A 19,194-nucleotide genomic window follows, 5' to 3' on the forward strand; every position below is an offset into this window, starting at 1 on the left:
GCCCGGGCCTTGAAGGACGGGCAGGACCACCAGCCCTCCTGCCGGCCAGCGTTCGAGCCTGCCGGGGGCGCGCGCTGGCCCAGCAGCCTTGAGTCCTCCCGGTCCTGATCACAGACGTCACACGTGTTGAAGGTGGTGCAGGGTTAGGAAAACCAGGCTCAAGGAGGTTGATCAGCTTGCACTCCGAGTCACAAGTCAGTGTCAGGACCGGAAGTGGAACCCAGGTCTTTTCCACTCCAGAAATTCTGGGTTCCCTGCGTTTCGCTACGTTCAGCAGTCTTCTGACTTTCCCACCAAAGGGGGGGGGGGCAAGGGGAGAGGGCTCAGAGAAAATGGCTTTATAAAGTCTCAGCAGCAGGAGGGTGCCTGGCATGGAGAACGAACTTACGGTTACCAGCGGGTGAAGGGGGTGGGAAGGGATAAATTGGGAATTCGAACTTTGCACTCGGGGAGTGACGGAAATGTTAGCTATTCTGATCGCGGTGGTGGCTTCATGGGTGTGTACATCTATCAAAACTCATCAAATTACACATCTGAAATACGTGTAGTTTACTGTGCAGGAATTACACCCCGATAAAGGTATTTTTAAAAAATTGTTTTAAGGAAAAAAAGGTGCGTGGAGTGTGGACGGCGGCCACCAGGGGGCGATGGAGAAGAGCGGAGGCAGGACCCCGCTGGGACGGGGAGAGGCCGGCCTGGGGGGGGGGGGGGCAGGCTCAGGGAGGGCGCTTCTTTCTTGAAGGTCATGATAAGGTTGGCTTTCTTCTCCACAGGACCTAAAATGAACCGTTTTGAAGTGAACAGTTCAGTGGCATTCAGCACAGGCACAGCGCTGTGAGCCACGCCCTCCGCCCGGTTCCACATTTTCATCACCCCCGGTAACACCCGCGGCGGTCACGCAGCCACCCCGCCCTCCGCCGCGGCCCCGTCTGCACGAGCCCTGCAGCGGCCGCAGGCGGCGGGGCGTCTGGCGTCCGGCCGCTCCCCTCGGCACGCCGTGCTCGAGCTCGTGCTGTCGCTCGAGTCGCCGGCTCCCTCCTTCTCGCAGCCGAGCTGCGATGAACGGTTTCTTTACCCCGCCGGCGCTGGTGGGCACCTGGGCGCCTCCGCCTTTTGGCCGCCGGGACAGAGCAACTGTGGACATGGTGTAGCTCCCAGGAGCCCCGAGCTGATCGGTGCTGGACAAAGACAGCAGAGGGTCACGTTACGCCGGACACCAGAAACTGACCAACACTGTAAGCCGCCTAGACTGCAACTAAAGAAAAAACGAAGTAACTCCCAAATTTAAAGCAAACAGACAAAAAGGGCGAAGGAGGCCAAGTTACCGCAAGGTACCAGCACCTCGTGCCAGCAAGGAGTCTGGGCAGCGGACAGAGCTGAGCGCGCTTAGGAGCAGGACCCGCAGGCTGTGCTGGGCCGCGCGGCCACGTGGCGGCGGGGAGGCTGCGGCAGGAGGGGGGCAGGGCGCACCCGGGGGTCCGCCCGGCTCTGCCTTGGCGGACAGGTGGTGATGGCGTCGTGCGGGGAGGGACAGCAAGGCCGAGGCTTAGAAGAGGAATTCAGGATCGAGTCTGAGGTACCACTGGCCGCTCAGCCAGACACACAGCAGGCCCTCAGAAAGCCCCGTCCAGGGGAGCGGCCCAGGCGGGACAGCCGAGGAGGAAACAGCAGGCGGAGTGCAGATGGGGGTGGCGCGCTGGGGAGAGCCTCGGGGCGGCGAGGCCGCTTCTGGGCCACGGGCAGTGCCGTCTGCGCTTCCCGGAACGCCGCCCCTGGTCTCCAAGCCTGGGCCTCTCAACAGCTGGCTCAGGTGACACCGCTTTCCGGCAGACGTCTGCTGAGCCCCCACTGAGGAAGGTCCTTCACGGCGCCCGCCGCAGCCGTGACCACGCGGCGTCGCAGGTCCGCCATCACCGGGAACCCTGCTGGCTGGAGGTCAGGATGTGCGTTCTCTCTCCGTGCAGCACGCACAGGACAGTACAAGTGCGGGCAAAGGAGAGACTAAAGGGCTGGAGGGTCTGGGACGCAGACGCTGCGGAGCCGGCAGGGGACGGGGGAGCCGGCAGACAGTAGTTCTGTGGGATCCAAGGCGTGGAAAGGCCAAGGAGGAGGAATAGGCCACGGAAAGTGCGCCGACAAAGCGAAGCAGAACAAGGAGGCAGCTCTGGGCTGCGAGCTGGGAGGCCTGGGACTTCAGCAACGCCGAGCTCCACGGGGTCCGGGCGTGGAGGACCGGGGTGGGGCCGGGAGACGCAGGGGCTGCGGACAGGGGCGGGGAGGGGACAGACAGGCTCTGTGGGAAGGTGAAGAGGAGCCGGCAGCGGGCGGAACGAGGAGAAAGGAATGTTTCTCCCTGAAGGCAAGGAACGTGTCGTGTGGCTGTGGGGCAGGAGGGCCCGGCAAGAGACGGGCCGGTTCGCAGCAGAGACAGAGAGTGAAGAGAAGGAGCCTCACCTGGGCCGGGACGCGGAGGAGGGCGGCGGGAGGGGCACCCCTGCTCAGCAAGGGCGCCCGGAGGTGGAGAGCCTCCTGCCCGCGACCTCGGGCTGAGATTCGCTTTGACCGGTGGGATGTGCATACCTGACCACCCACCAGCCCCGCAGAGGCCTCGAGAGGCCCGGCGGGTCCCGTGTCCCCCCTGCCCCGAGCACAGAGGCCCAGAGAGCAGAGCCCTCGCCACCAGGGGCCTCAAAGGCGGGCGGTGACTCAGACCTGAACCAGGTCTGCGGTCTGGAGCCAAACCAGCAAGCCCAGGGCCTTGGAAGAGAAAGGAGGCCGTGTGAGCACTCGGGCTGCGGCTTGCCTGTCACCACGGTAACAAGCACACTGCGGGCTGGAAGGAGCGATGCTCTGGGAAGGGGCCAGGGCCACGGCCTTCCCAGCGACGGGGAAACGGAGATGCAGGAGTGGATGACACACGTGTCTGTGGCAGGAAGGGAAACTGGGGACCTTCTCACCTGATGCTCTCACTTGCTCTGCCCAGCTCCATCCTGCAGAGGGTGAGGGGTGGGCTGGAGGGGGCGGGGGTGTGCAGGACGACGGGTCAGGGATCCCTCTCCAGAGGCTTCAGACACAGAGCAGAAGGGAGAGGTGGGAGGAGGACGTCTACAGGTTCAAGACTAGCAGCAGGAGCTTCCAGGTCTCCTTTCTGCCGTGTCAGGGGCACATCTCAGAGAGTCCGGCCAACGTCGTGGGGCCCCTGGACTTGGATTTGGGCACCACTGATGACAACAGGGAGGAGGAGCTGGCCAAGAACAGCAGCGCACCCCGACCCTCACTCACCACACTCTGTGCCTCCTGCCCCGGGCCGCCTGCGTGTGCCTGCCGGGTCCCCAGCCCGCAAGGTTCTCGTGGGACCCGTGTCCCCACGTCCCAGCTCTCTCTGACCTTCACTGTAAGAGCTCACCACGGGGCCACTGAAGCTGCTGCTACAGCTCCTACAGTGGCAAATGCCCAGACATTCTAGAAACTCCAAAAATAGCTGGCTGCAACAATATTTTAGAAAAAAAGAAGAACGAAAACAGAAAGGAAGAAAATAAAGCTTTCTTGTGCTATCTCCTTGGATATCTATCCAGAGGTTGTTTTCAGCGAGGGCAGCTTGATGGCCAAACCCGCAAAGCAGAGCGTCCTCTGCCAGAGGCCCAGCGGGGAGGCGGCTCAGAGCAGGCTCCAGGGCCAGGAGCCTGAGTGTGAAGCCAGCCCTGCCAAGACGGCATGACTTTCGGCAAACTGCTTGATCGCACTGTGCCTCAGTTTTTTTTCTTATTTGTATGATGGGGACATAACAGTGCCCACCTCATAGGATTTATGAGAATAAAACAGGTTAACTTACGTAACAGCTCCTTGAAATAACTGGGACAGGATAATCCCCCAAGACATCTTAACTCTGTCACTTAACTGTAACCTTCGACAAGTCACTCAGTTTCTCTGTGCCTCAATTTTCTCACCTGTGTAACATGGGTAATTCTAGAACCCGCTCCATAGGGCTGTTGTGACACATAAATGAGTTAATACATGTAAAACGCTCAGAACAGCGCCGGCACAGAGAAGGCCCCATAAAAGTCACTCCCTTCTTTCTGTCTATGGACAAGCCATGCGCTTATCAAAAGATACCCTTTCATTTTTTTCCCCAGTGATTCTCAGCCATATTGAACCTAACCTCTCAAATATTTTCAGTCCCCCCATAACCATCTGAAATGTAACTCATGGGTTAAATAACCTACCTAAATACGTAAGTGCAGAAACATACAGAATGTTCCAATTGCATCATAAAGGATTTATAACAAGATAAAATAGATTTCAACAATCGCACGCCTGAGCACCGCGCGCCTGACAAGACGTGGTCAGCCAGGCGCTGCCCCCCTTGACCCACGCAGCCTTTTAAGGCCACTCCTGGCTCCCCGGGCTCCAGCTGTCCCTGCATTGTTCAGGCCCTAGGGAGCGACTCTTACGTTCTCCTTTAGAATCGGAACTTCTACCACCCGAAACGCTCCGGAAGTGTCTGTTGCTGGTTCAGTAACCAGTAAAATGGGGGAAGGTTTGTATTGTGCAAAATGAGAGACTCGATCGAAAATTATTTCTAGAGTCAACCGGTAAATGGCTCCCCTGTTTACTAAGGAAGGGGGAGGGATCGAGGTAGCTTGTGAATCAAGTAGAAGTTTAACATTTTCCAGGTGAAACTGGGGAAGAGCGATGATGTAGCCACAGGGCTGTGAGTGACAGTGGAGCGTGGACAGCTCTCAGCACCACGCCGGCACGTGGACACTCAGCACCTCCGGGCTCCCCTCCAGTCCTGTCCCTTCCGTGTCCAGGACACGCTGGCCAAACTCCGGGGGTGAGACACAGATGCAAATTCTGGAACACTTCCAACCCCAAATTCACGGAACAGGCAGAGAAGCTTGGAACTAGACTCTGCTATTCTAGAACCTGCTGTGCTGAGAGGGCCCCCTCCCCCACTCAGGGGCTCGTCTCTGCCTGGGATGCCCCCAGCCACTCATTCCTCCAGGCAGGCAAGTCCCACTTGACTCGGAACTCCAGTGGGTGACAACCACAGAGCTGGGTTTCTTCCTCGTGTTACAGTGCTGTCACCCAGGGCCTGGCTCCATGGGCTGTCTTCATCCCGAAACCTTAGAACAAACTTAGAGACTTCGCTGCTGCCGCAGGTGTAACTCACCTGCTCTGTCGTGGGCTCATTCAACCACCATCTATCGTGTATGGCGCCCCCTAGTGTAAGGCAGCCGCTGTGCCGGGGCTGGGCCAGCGGTGAGACAGCACCCCTCACGCCCAGGGGCCAGCGGGAGTAAACGACACACACACGGGGACCAGGATGGTGCATAAATAAAGGATGATAACAGAGGCAAAACAGAAGGCTTAAGAAAAGCTGAATCTGTTTTCATGTAGAAGCCCAGAGGTGGCAGCCAAGGCCAGTGCGGAAGCGCACCTCCAGGAAGCCCTCACGACCTGGTTCCTCCGAACCCCCCGAGGCACGTCTAGGATGTGGCCCTCTCCCCATCCTCACGCTCCAGGATGGCAGCGGGAGGAGCAGGATGAAGGAAGGGACAGAGAAGGGGGAGGAGTGTCTTCAACAGATTTCTGTTGACATCCCACTGGCCAGAGTGAAATCACACACCACACTTACATGGGAACACAGGGAAGGAAGGGGCGGGTCGCTACATAAAAGTAAAATTCACTGGAAAACCTTTTGTCCATAAGACAGTCTTAAACCTTTGCAAATCCCTCCTTTTCTAGCTAAGAAGATTTGAGGTACAAAGTGGTTACTCAGTTACAGAATGGCCAACTTCTAATTAGAAATACTAGTCTTTTTTGTTATACCGTATCATTTCTCAATCCTTTATTTTGCTTAACAAATATATGACTTTTATGTCATATACATTTAATAACGTAATTTTAATGAGATAATGGAAATGAAAACTTACTACTTTCCCAAGAGAGAAAGAAACTAGATAAGGTCCAAGTCCAGTTCCTAAATAAATAAAGTAAATGAATGAACTCAAACAATATACAAGAAATGAGGGGGTTGATTCTGACGGCAGAGTGCATGCACTAAACATGCTAGATACTTCATTGAAAACAACTTTACACCCCACTAATGTCAAGAATGTGATGTCAATGAGCTGTAATGGAAAAGAATCTGAAAATAATATATGTTTGTACATGTATAACTGAATTGCTTTGCTGTACACCTGAAACTAACATTGTAAATCAACCACACTTCAACAAAAAATAAGAATTAAAAAAAAAAGAATGTGATTTCAAACATCAAGTGGACTTTTGGATTCCACCTAATTTCTGGGAAAAGGCATTTTAATTATTCGAAGCTTTGACATTATTTCGCCTAATTATTCTAAGCTTTCTCATGTAAGTTCTGCTGCAGCCACATGTTTGTTTCCCCAGAAAAATGATCAACTTGCAACCCGTTCTTCTCTGCCCCCCGTTCTTGGTGAGCCCTGATTGTGAAACAGTTCATCCACTTGAATCTTCCTGCGTCTGAGCTGCACAGTGCAGGTGGGCAGGAGGAAGGCCTGTGGGGCCACCTGATGGGAGCCGGGTCAGCCCAGAGGACCGGGCTCAGGGTCGAAACCGGGGCACAGTCTGCGCCTGAGGGGCTGTGTGTGTCGGGGGCAGGGAGGAGCTTCTCTCCATCACTCAGAGGCACCATTTTTGTAGCAGAGCCCTTCTTTGTCCCTGTCTGGGCTTTGAACAGCGACCTAGTCCCATTTGCATGAAGATCCTTCTGTACAAAGGCTTTGTTCACCCACCAAAGGTGCTTTGCACGCTTAACAGCTGTTCTTTGATCGATGGAACCCGAGGCTAGACCAGTGGTAACGAGAGGCTCATTGGAGGGTGGTACCAAGAAGCCTGCAACAGAGATGAAGCAGAATCCCCGGTAGCCTGGCTTCAGCTGACCAGGGACCATTTTTTTCCCACCAGTGCCCCAAGCCCTAATTCTCTGTCTAGCGAAAACATCAGCCCTTTTGTACATTCATTAAAAATAATGTATTCATTATTATAAAAATGCTTTTAATTTTTTATTACTTAGTTAACAATAAACATGAATCACCAACAATGAGATAAGTATTCTGGAGAAACAGTGTTCTCAGGATAAAGGCAGTACCCAGGTACTTAGATACTTTTAAATTAGTCAATAAAAATCTCAGGTGTTTATAATTATTAATGTTCGCAATCAGAAAGCTGCGTCATGTGCCCCTGGTTAAAAAGCTCTCATTCTCCTAGACCCTAAAAGCAGGTGCCAGAGGCACAATCTCAGGAGGGCTCACTCCCCAGGTGTCCATCCCTCCCGTCACAGCATAGGAAGAGCGCTGGTGCAGTAACAGTCTGTTTTAAAGCTAAAAATAAAAAGAGTGACAGTGTTGTAATCCTCCCAGGTGCAGCGAGGGACTAACCAGCCTCCGTTTTGTTTCATGAGATAAACATGATCATCTGACGAATAAAACGACTCCTTGCATTCTAAATAAATCCATCTCGGCTCTTCCCCCTAACAACATACCCTGGTGCGCACACAATCCCAGACAGGATTTGCTGAATTGTTACTGACGACTGCAGGCACCGGAGCCGTGCTGGAGGGGGCCCATCCGTGCGGTCACCACTATCAGGAGCTCATCTTGTTTTATTTTGTTTGTTTGTTTTGTTGTTATTTTTGTTTGCGGGGAGGTAATTAGGTTTATTTACTTATTTATTTTAATGTAGGTACTGGGGATTGAACCCAGGACCTTGTGCATGCTAAGCATGTGCTCTGCCACCGAGCTATACCATCCCCCCTCATCCTGTTTTACTTTTTAATATTTCTGGATTCTCTACTCCAGTAGCCAGAGAGCGCCAACCGTAGACCTGGATTACTTCGATCAGGCACCGCTCGCTGTATTTGCAGCCGAGGGAGACGAATGAGTCCTTTCCACTTGGACTGTTTACTCCGAGTTTAGTTCCCTTTATTCACACAGAGTGCTTCACCTCCTGAGCAGGACAAGTCTGGGAGTAACTCAGCAGCAACTCCAAAGTTCCGATTCCCAAAAGCAAGTGACATTACAAGGGAATCATCCGAGGATCCCCTCAAAATAGGAGTCACGGATCCTCTGAACCCACTTTCACAGATGCCCACAGTCGTTCTCAGTTAACCTCCCAGGCCTGTGGTTAAACCAATTCCGCAGCAAAGGAAAACACTCAGAAACTGTTTTAAAAAAACACTGCATATATTTTTAAAAATAAGTATGATCATCTTCAAAGCAACATTAGAAATTTAACATCTAACCACTAAGTGAGAACTGTTTGGTCAGAAGCACAGCGTAAGGCACCTGAACCACCGTCAGGTTTACGTGGAGGATGGAGAAAGAATGACATCAGTGGGCAGTGTCGCCACAGGCTGGGCCCCCAGGGTCCCAACTTCCTATTCAGGCTACTGATGCCATCACCTGCAAGCTGGTTGCTCTTGGGCGAAAAACACCCTCCAAGCTGGGGAAACTGGCAGACAACTAACGCTGCTCAGTATTTAACTGCACTGACTCCTTTTCTGTGACAAATATCATATTGAATTTGATTGCTAAGTGGGCGTGAAAGGTAGGACTTTGCAGAGCATCAGAGCCATCCAGACACCAACACGACAAATATTTGGCATCACCAAGTGGTCAGATACATAGAAATGAAAGTTCTTGTGTCCTCAAGAGACAAGCAGTAAAACTGACGGAAAGGAATACTAAAGGCAGCAGGAAACACGAATATACCGCCTTAAGGAAAGGGAGAGCCGTGCAGACTGAGGGGTCAAGTCTATACATAAAAGCAGCAACAATTAATAAACAGGAGCTAGTAAAATTAACAAAAGACCATTTAATATCAACAATTAACCTATAACTAATATCAATGATTAAAACCGAGATATCCTACTTCACAATCTTTAATATTGGCAGCTCAACTCCTGGTATAGATTAAATAATGACTTTTCTAACTTGGACTTTGCCATACTAAAAAAAAAACTTTAAGAATTAAATTATGCCAAAGTGCCTTTTCTTCACTGGAAGAGCAACCCGCCCCTTCAACTGGCCACTTCGCCTCAGCCCCTCAGCCTCTGGGACCCCAAGTCTGCAGACTTTTCTCTTTCACCTAACAGAAGAGCCATCAGTTGTTAGACACGCCACTGTCTTTTGTGCCTCAAAGAAAAAAGAAGTATGGCCAAATCTAAGCCTTATTGAAATTTCAGAGATGACTATAGGAAATATACACATTTCCAGGATCAATGTCATTAATATGGTGTATCTTATACCTTATCTCCTTCTGAGCCCAAAGCTATCACCCTCTTCTGGGCCCTTGCCTAGCTCACCTGGACTCAGCAGACACCATCTAGCCAGCCCCCTGCCCCTGCCCCCTCCAATCTGGTCTCTCTGCTCCACTGACAAGTTTTACAAGTCTGATGATATAATGTAAATCTGATCATTCTTGGCTTAAAGATCTAACTCCTTGTGGGGGGGTCTTCTGAGACCCCCAACAATCTGACTTCTGTCGTGTCCCTGCCTCTGCTTCTCCACCTTGTCCATTTTGTCTGGATTCCAAACCCTCACTGAACACCCTCCCCTAGGGACCAGTCCCCCAGTACATGTCCGCAGAGCACTCTGCACTCCGCCACACAGTCCTCTGTATACCTGGAATGACTGGCTTAATTATTAGTTTAATTATGTGCCTTTCTGACTTGAGCTCTATGTTGACAGGGATTCATTTTAATCAGAACAGATCCTCCAGCATCTGGCACAGAATCTGGTACGTGTACGGTGCTTTATGCTTGTTGACTGACCACAACTCTTGGATGATGGCTACTGCAGTTCTAACAAACATTGCTTGGCAGTAACTAGTTTTGGTGCAAAATGTAACAGGTTTTCTAAGGTAGAGGTTCTCAAAGTGTGGCGCTAGGCACACAGTGAGCATTTAATAAATCTCAGGTGTGATGCTGCTGCTGCTGCTGCTCATGATGACAACCACAAAGGCAACATAAGGTAACAAATAAAACTTCATATCTATTCAACAGGATTCATGTTTTAAACATTCCATGCCTGAGGTCTCTGCAGTTTTCATCCAGACAAGTATCTAGAGTGACCTCTCGTAACTGTTAACCATTGATTTCAAAATCCCAGGACAGGGAAACAATCCTAGGGCCAGTTTAAAAGGCCAGTGATATTCACGGCAAATGCTGTCAGTGCAGTACATTTTCTCCTCAGTTACGAGGATAAACGTAACAGAAGAACATTTGCTGTGTTTTGAATTCTAAACCATAAAAAACATAAAAGACAAGCTACAGCAAAGAAATTCCTTTTCTCATTTGCCAGCTCAAATGATATCTGGTCATGTGTAACCAGACAGGTATTCTCCAGGTAAACGTTCCCTGGATACACAGTGTAACCATGTCGCACCAGAGTCCCAGCTGGCCATGGTGTTCCTAGCTGATTACTTGGAATTTGCAATGAATTTTCCCACAGACATTAAATTCTCAGACATGGCCTTAGCAATTTTCATACCAATTGTGCTGTGGCATGCTATGACATGCTGTGGGTTAATGGGCGTCATGTGCTATGATACGACGTGGCACACTGGATTAAACGGGCTTTACGAGCCCACTTTGGAAGACGGACACGTTTTCTAACAAGGTTTCTATGAGGGGACAGGTTCCAGGGCCCAGGAAGCCCGGAGCGATGAGAAGGCAAGTGTGCCCCCACTGTCCCCCCACCAGCCTGCTCCTCACCCCGGGACGGCGGCGGCAGCCCGGACACCTGGCTCTCACCCAGGTGTGCCCTTCGGAACCGTGGTCCCCGCCGCAGCGCCCAGGCCGCCCCCGCCTCCCTACCTCCCACCTCGCACACGCCCAACAAAAGCATTAATAATCCTGCTCCTGATTGACAAAACCCTCAGCAGGCCTGGGAGCCCGCGCCCCCCCGCAGGCCCCTGCGCTCAGTACCCGGGCTCGGTCCTCCGGCGTCCCGGCCCGGCCGGCCGGTCGGTCCCGGACCCAGCGCGGCTGCCAGGCCCGCTTCCCCCGCCCAGCGCCGCAGCCTGGCCCAGGTCCCCCGTCCCAGGCCCCGCTCTCCATCCACGCCTCGGGGAGTCCGCGCGGCCAAAGCCCCCTCGGACCCCACGGAGCTCCCCACACCCCTGCGGCGCCTCTCCTTCCCGCCCGGACCTCCAACACCGCCAGCCTCCCCTTCCCTCCGCCCCGAGACAGACCGCTACCCTCCGACCGACCGACCGACCAGCTGCCCTGCCCACCGGGCCTGCACACGCCACACACACCCACATCATACGCACCACCCACATCACACTCACCACACACATCACACACACACCACACACGCATCACACACACACGCCACACACATAGCACACACACCATACACACCACACGCATCACACACATCATACTCACCACACCACACATCACACACATATCACACTCATAACACACACACCACACATACACATCACCCTCACCATACACTCACTACACTCACACTCCACACACATAACACACATGCCACACACATATCACACTTCACACCCATCACACTCTCCACACCAACACCACTCACCACTCCCACATCACACACACACCACAGTCACCACACTCACTACACACTTATCACACACTCCACACACATACTCACGACACCACTCACACATCACTCACACCCACATCACACACGTATCACACTCATCTCATACCCACATCACTCACACTCCACACACACCACACACATTACACACACACGCCACACATCACACTACACATCCATCACACACACATCACACTCACCACACAGTCACTAGTCTACACACACCACACACACGCGCGCGCGCGCGACAGCCGGCTCCCAGCACACTCCGAGGGGAGCGTGAGAGCGGGGAGCCAGTGCCCCGCGGTCCTCGGTGCACCGGCGGGGCCGTGGCAGGGCCGTGTCTGCGTCCATCCGGGGAAAGGGGACGCGGTGTCAGCCCCGCGCGGGGGAACCCGGGTGCGGGGCGGCCGGTGCGCTCCTCGGGGAGGACGGGCCGGGCCTCTGCCCTCGCCCCGCGCCGCGCCGCGCCCGCCCGCGGGAGGGGTCCCGGCGTCGCCCCGTCACTCTCCTCGTAGCCCGGGACCCGTTCCGTTCCCGCAAAGAAACCGGGCTGCCGCGGCCAGAGACAGCCGGGCTCCCCGGTCAGCGGCTTAACGGGTCAGCGGGCGGAGCTCGGCCTGGACCCCCCGCCCACCCGCGCCCGACCCTCCTCCGCCTCCCGCCCGCGCGGCCGTGGAACGCGCTCCGGGGCGACACGGCGGCGGCGCGAGGAGCGGGCCCCGCCACCACGAGCCCCGCCCCCGAGGCGGCCCCGCCCCGATTCGGCGCCCCGGAGCTGCGTGCGCACCCGGGCCGAGCCCCGCCGCCACGCGCTCGCTCGGGGCCCGGCTCGCAGGCCCCGACGGCCACAGCCCGGGGCCGAGCCCACGGCCGCCACCTCCCGGGCCCCGCACGTTGGGGGTGGGGGAGTCCTCAGAAGGAGAGAGTGGGACGGCTGTGGTCGGGGTCGCGGGCCACCCTCCTTCTGACCCTCGGGGGTCAGCGCCGCCCGTGGTTTTCTGTGAGACGCCGAAGGCTCACAGCGCGGGGCGCCCCCTTCCCCCGACGCCTCCTTCCCCCAGCACTTTCCCGAGGCCTTGTTCACGCCGGACTGAGGCCGCGCGAGGCCCGGCCCGGGGAGCGCACGGGTACCTGGGCTCGCGTTCGCCGGCGGCCCGTGGACGTCCTGGGTGGTTTCCTCCGCGGGCCCGCTGCCACCGCATCTCTCTGCGGGTAAGGCCGCTTCAGCCACCGGGGGTTAAGACTACTCGTGTTCGACGGCATCCCGCCCGCCCCGCGCGCTCCCGCCAGCCCCGCGGGGAGCGCGCCCGGAGCGCAGAGCCAGGCGGGCGCGCGGGCGGCGGGGCTGCCCCTGGGGAGCGAGCTCCTGCAAATGGGAAACCGAAAATGAACCCGCGCGTTTCCGAGCTTCTGCGGCCCGCAGAGCGCCGTGGGGCACCGGGCCCGTCGGCATTGCTGTCTTGGTGTGACTTTTATTTACACCCTCAAAGAATTACTGTCCTGATCGTGCGACCTGTTACAAAGGTTATGCTCGCTCCGGAGGAAGTGCAAGTCGGGGCTTCCCGCCTCCGGTGCTCTGGAACCCACCGGCACGTCCACCCTGGCTCCCAGGCTCCGCGCCCAGAAAAGTGCTGGAAGTGGGTCTCCAGGGTGGTTCCCAGCACCACGGGCCTACCTTCCGCACCAGGCAGGACCCCCCGCCCGCAGGGAGTCAAAGTTAGAACTTCAGTCTCCCTTGTACTAGGAGCCCCATCAGTAAGGATTCTTACAGTTTAGACACGCTTGCTGTTCATGTTTTGGTGGGTTTTTTACTCGATCGTCTACTGTGGACGTCTATCCATAAGCCCCCAGGCCCCTCCAGCGGAGCCGCAGAGCGGGGAGCGAGGGGAAGCGGCTGCTGCTCCGGAGCCGGGCCAGGGCGGAGGTGTGGACGAGCCTGGCTCCCGCGGCCGGTTTTCGTGCTCGCTCCCCTCGCTGTGCGCAGCAGCGGGCCGTTGCTTCCTTCCGGCAGTCTTTTCCACAAGAGAAGGGCCGTTTCTCTCTAAGGGACCTCCCGCGGATTCCCGTTAAATAAAACTGCTTGACGATGACCTGGTTTGTTCATTCAGGAGGATGGTCTTCCTATCCATACGCTATTGTCGTCATGGTTTCCGTTGTTAAATTAAACATGAAAGGCCACCCAGCCTGTATGTAGAAATGCAGTGTTTTCAAAGCACTGAGATATAGGAACAGAGATCCTTATTTTAAATTGTGCCTGGGACTGGGCGCTATGTTAGATGCTTCTTTACACTTTCACCAATTTGTAATCCTAAATGCACCTTCTAAAAATACATTTTCTTGCAATATTTTCATTCACTATCTTAGACCTCCCTGTTGCCTTTTTGGTCTTAGGTTATTTGGGGGTGAACAAAAGATAAGATGTATAATTTAAAGAAGTTTTCCAAAATGATGCACCTTTTCATGCCAATTACCCTTCAAAACAGGCCTCTTTACATCTTTTGCCTTCCCTAGGTCCACTTTTCCTCTGTACACCTTTCCCACTTGTCCTCTGATAAAATCTTTTTAAACATGACCAAATCCATAAACATATTTTTCCAGAAGTGTGGTTCTTCCAGTGCCAGTCCTGTAAGATCATTGGTGGAAAGGAATTTGGCCAACGCACTTAGGAAACCCTGCTCATTTGCCCCTTCCTATGTTTACAGACCACATTAAGGCTAACCATCAAGAAACCTGCTGAACTTGGTGGAGTTCAGTATTTCCCAAATTTTCACGTGGAACCTTTATCCAGGAAGACTTGTTAATGTACTGTGGAACTTCTATTTCTAGGATGACATGGGGTACACATGACTTAAACAGTCTAATATATGGAACAGGTCATAGAAAACTGTGATAAGTCAAGATGCAGCAGCAGAATATTTTTTAGAGAACGAAGAGGAAGCGGATCCTAATTGCTCTTTGTGAATTTCATAAATCCACAGTGTTAAAAAAATGCTTTAAATATCTAGGTGAACAATCAATAGATAAATTGACAAAGAAGATGTGGTGTATCTCTCAATATGATAGATTATTACTCAGCCATAAAAAAGAATGAAATAAATCTTGCCATTTTGACAATGTGAATGGACCTGGACAGCATTATGCTTAGTGAAATAAATCAGACACAGAAAGACAATTACTATATGATCTTACTTTTATGTGAAATCTAAAAAACAAATGAACAAACATATAACAAAACAGAAACAGAGTTATAGGTACAGAGAACAAACAGGTGATGGCCAGAGAGGAGCAGGGTGTGGCAAGGGGGTTTCGATGAAGGTGGTCAAAAGGTACAAACGTCCAGTTATAAGTGCTAGGGATGAAATGTGCACTGTGATAAATATGATTAACAGCACTGTAATTGTTATAAAAAAAGTTGTTAAGAGACTAAATCCAGAGTTCTCATCTTCAATTTCATATCTATAGGAGATGATGGATGTTCTCTAAACTCACTGTCATAATCATTTCATGATGTATGTCAGCCAAATCATTGTGCTGTACGCCTTAAATTTAGACAGTGCTGTATGTCAATTATATCTCAATAAAACTGGAAGATTATATATAGGAACAGACACTGGGTCAAACCCTGAAACTACGCAGAATAAGGAGGTTTCAGAAATATCCCTTTTCTCCCATGGGAACTACAGCCCGAAGTGTGGCAGGTTCCTTCTTTGTGAGTCAGACTCTCCTCAGCCATAAATACACACCTGAACTATTTAAAACTCGTGCCCTAGGTGGAGCCTCCGGCAGTGTTCTTGGAAGTGAATGCCATGCGCCAGGAGAAAGGGCCACCGGTCCAAACCTATTCTACTGCTTGAGCCCCACCTGTGTCCCCAAAAGACAGCCATGCACCTCAACAGACTCGGCACTGCCAGAAGGTCTGCATGGTGGACAAGCCTTTTTTGCACCTTCTGTCCTTGTGGCAGAGAAAAAGCCCACAGACATCACCTGGTATGATGTTTGTCATGTTTGTTCTGTTTCTGAGAACAAGAAAGTCAAACTTGCGGCCTCAGGGCTGCTCAAACTGTGGTCCATCTGGACCAGTTTTTACTCAATGAAAACAATTCTTAACAGGAGCTGCAGGTATGTCAAGCACTCCATGTAACAGGAAGTGAGGAGCAGCCCGATGAAAAGAGCTGCGTTTAGTGCTCTTCCACCAGGGATTCTGCAGAAAGTGCGAGAAAAGTATTTACATTAAAACACTAAGCAAGGGAGAGTGCAGCTCAGTGGTAGAGCAAGTGCCTAACACGCATAAGGCCCTAGGTTCAATCCCCAGCACCTCTGTTACAAAGCAAATAAATAAACCCAATTACCTCCCCCCTCAAAAAATAATTTTTTGAAGTAAATTAATAAATCCCCTCACCTCCCCCCAAAATAACTTAACAAATTGCCCTTAGATGCCCCTTCCTGTCCTTGGCTCCCTGTAGGACACTTTCTGCCCCTACACACCCATTAAGGCACAAAAGGTAACATGACTATAGCTAAGAAATTATGCATTAAATTTGTCTCATATTCCTCTAAACGCCTGGCAGAAACACTAAGCAAAAAACAGATGCCCCATAAATACTAATCAATTAGTTAATTAACTGATCAACTAACGGCCCTGCCAGTTACTTATTATCCAAGAGAATCTAGACTTACACTGTAAACACTTTGTTCCTGTTTTACCCCAGGAGATTATTTTCTGCTTCAAGGGAGCCTCACAGTTTAAACTGGACTGTGAAAAATGAGTCCAAACAGGCTGGCCAATATTTCTCAGATTCTATTCCACCCACAAAATTTGCATTACATCTGTTGATATTTGTCAAATGCCACCAGGCCCATCTATCTAGCAGCCTCTCCCACACAGAGTAGCCTGAGAATGTGCATATTTGCTGTCTGTTACCTAATAATTATGAGTCTTAGGGAGACTTTTAAAAGGGGTGGAAATGATAGGCAAAATAGATTTCCTCTAGGCCCGCCACACGGTTGCTTCTGAAGACAGAAGCACAGGCTTAATTTTATCACTAAGAATGACTAGTATCACATCACATTTACCATTAAGCAAGCGAGTTTACCCTGAGAAATCTCCCTGTACTCAGCCGAGCTAAGACCCAGCAACTGCTACTTAAAATGCTCATATTCAAATCGGCTAGATGTGTTTAAAGTCAAAGTCGCCCACGCACATCTGGTTAGGAGTTTGTAAGCCAAGATCCGTGCTTGTCGCACTTTCACAGAAAATGAAAGTGATACTTAATTATCAAAATAAAAATCCTCTGAATCTACATGTGTCAGACAGCTTCCTCTTTTTCTGTTATTTTCAACCCCCCAAGGAGTGGAAGAATTTTTAAAAGAGAGTTTTGAATCTACGAAACTAAAGTCTTTTTCTGTTCGGAAAAAGTAATTTCTTAAGGCAGGCTATACAGTCTTTAAGCAATGATGTTCTGTAGTAAAATCAAGTATTAATCATGGCTTGGGAAATTACATTTGATTTTACAGTGTGTAAGCGTTTTTGCTCCAGCCAACGACCGAGCTCTGTGCTTCTCTGGCAGGTGCTCAGCTCCCTAATAAATGGACACCAAGTGCTGTCTTTCAACCAGCGTGACCTTCTTTAAGTTCAGAACTGCTCCTTCAGCCTTGCTCTCCCGCTTCAGGAATATTCGAGGGCGGTTTGATGGGACACACATCCAGCATCTATGTAAGCCAGAGCAAGGCTACTGACGGGATCCCCATCCTTATATTTCACCCCTGAAAGTTCTCTCGGGTCTGGACAATGGGCAACTGCAGGCTGGTGTCTATGCTGCCACCTCTCGGCCTTGTAAGGAAAGACATGCCAGGGAGAGGAAACCTTGTCTCCGTGTGGCATTTATGTTAGGGTCATAAATGCTTCTCACGGATAGGGCGGGGAGCTCCCAGGGCCTCTGAGGAATGTTGTGTGAGCCCTGAACCCCCTCCATGGGAAAAAGCACATGCACACAAAAATACTGAACCTGAAGCCCATGCACGCAGCCCCATGTAGACCATACGTTCAGCAAAGCAACCTCATGTGTGGTTCTATGGCCAAAAATATCTACAATGGAGGCAAGTGGGCACTCTGGGAGAATGACTAGAACACGAGACTCCGAAAGAAAAATCTGATGTTTAGTTCAAAATTGTGTATTGAAAGAAAGAAAGAAAGAAAGAAAGAAAGAAAGAAAGAAAGAAAGAAAGAGAGAGAGAGAGAAGAAGGAAGGAAGGAAGGAAGGAAGGAAGGAAGGAAGGAAGGGAGAATCCTCCATCAAATTTTCCCTGCAGCTGAGAAGGTTTGGGTTTTGTTTCAAAGTTGATCAGTGGGAGAGGCGCTCCGGGAGCTCTGGGGGGTATTTCCAACAGAAAAATTATGCTTCCACACCTCCACTACTGATACCGCAAGCCCTCCCAGAGCTGAGCTGTGGTCAGATGACGCGACCCGGAGCTCAGGGCCCGTTTATTGGTTTCGTCTGCAGCAATGCCGTCTGTTTCTAAGGACACTTGCAGCCCAGGGTCGCACAGGGTCGTCAGCCACCTCTGCTTGCCTTGAACTTACGCCGGTGCTCTCCTGATCTGGGAGGCCTCAAGATAAAGCCACAGCCTCCCACCCCCTGCCTCAGGAAGAGGGGCTGGCCGAGCCCGTGGAGCGTCTAATCCACCTGGTCTTTCTCCCTAATGGGTGACTGGCAGACACCTAAAGAGGTATCGATTGGCCCAGTCCAGTTCAACACCCTAGTCTTTTCACCTGTCAGCGTGACCACGGTATTGACCCAGGAACGCTTGGAGCCCCACGCACGTTCCCTCCGCGAAATTAACACTCTCTCTGTGAGATGCCCCTTGTACTCGCTGATGCTCGGGGAGGAAGTGATGTTTTTACATCGGTGGAGGTGGAACCTGATGGCTCAGTCTGCCTGGAGGACAAGAAGTTCTCCCATCCTGCTTTTTGATTTTTATCTTTACTTTGTTCCTCTCGTGGTAGCCCATCAACATGCAGTATTTTATCCTGAAAGGTAAGTCACCAGTGTTTTCGGCGGGGGAAGATTCCCCGGCCTGCTGTGCAGGTTGCTACAGCTAACAGCGATATGACAGGCTCCCAGCAACGAAGCGCTGAGCCCTAATAGTGTTGCTGCTCCCGGGGCTGGACTGCTTCAGGGGTTATACGTTTTATTAATGTAATAAAATGTAGTTTTTACAGCTCTCTACAGTATGTGATTACAAATGCACATTATTGGTATTATCGGTGATGCTTGAGTTTCCTTTTCTATTAATGGAAACTCTGCATTTCATACATTAGTTACCCAGAGAATTAATGACGGTTTGTGCAGGTCTGTCCATAAGCAGACATTTTTAGAAGCGACTATACTCACACCGGAGCAGTCCTCTCTTTAGTAACAGGTTTTGTTCCAAAAGATGGTTTTCAGTGCATTTGTTCATAAACACAACATAGTACGACACAAGAATGAAATGAACAGTCAGGGGAACTCAGCTGCATAAGAGAACAGGAGCTGCTGAACGTGGCGTCTGCTCTTGTAAAACTGCATCC

At 51.8% G+C, this 19,194-nt stretch overlaps 1 long non-coding RNA gene across 2 annotated transcripts in view; it reads right to left on the bottom strand.

The window, feature by feature from the left end:
* LOC140688812 (uncharacterized) overlaps positions 1-12,886 on the bottom strand; it is an 86,334-nt gene extending 73,448 nt beyond the window's left edge. The window contains exon 1 of one of the 2 annotated variants that reach the window (XR_012063650.1): positions 12,759-12,886. This is a non-coding gene — a long non-coding RNA (uncharacterized lncRNA). Of the gene's footprint in view, positions 1-3,832; positions 3,923-12,758 lie in introns of those variants that run through there. The other variant, XR_012063648.1, reaches the window with a different exon arrangement.
* Positions 12,887-19,194: the final 6,308 nt, after the last annotated feature.

This window comes from Vicugna pacos, chromosome 23, assembly GCF_048564905.1.
Source record: "Vicugna pacos chromosome 23, VicPac4, whole genome shotgun sequence".
Lineage (NCBI taxonomy): Eukaryota > Metazoa > Chordata > Mammalia > Artiodactyla > Camelidae > Vicugna > Vicugna pacos.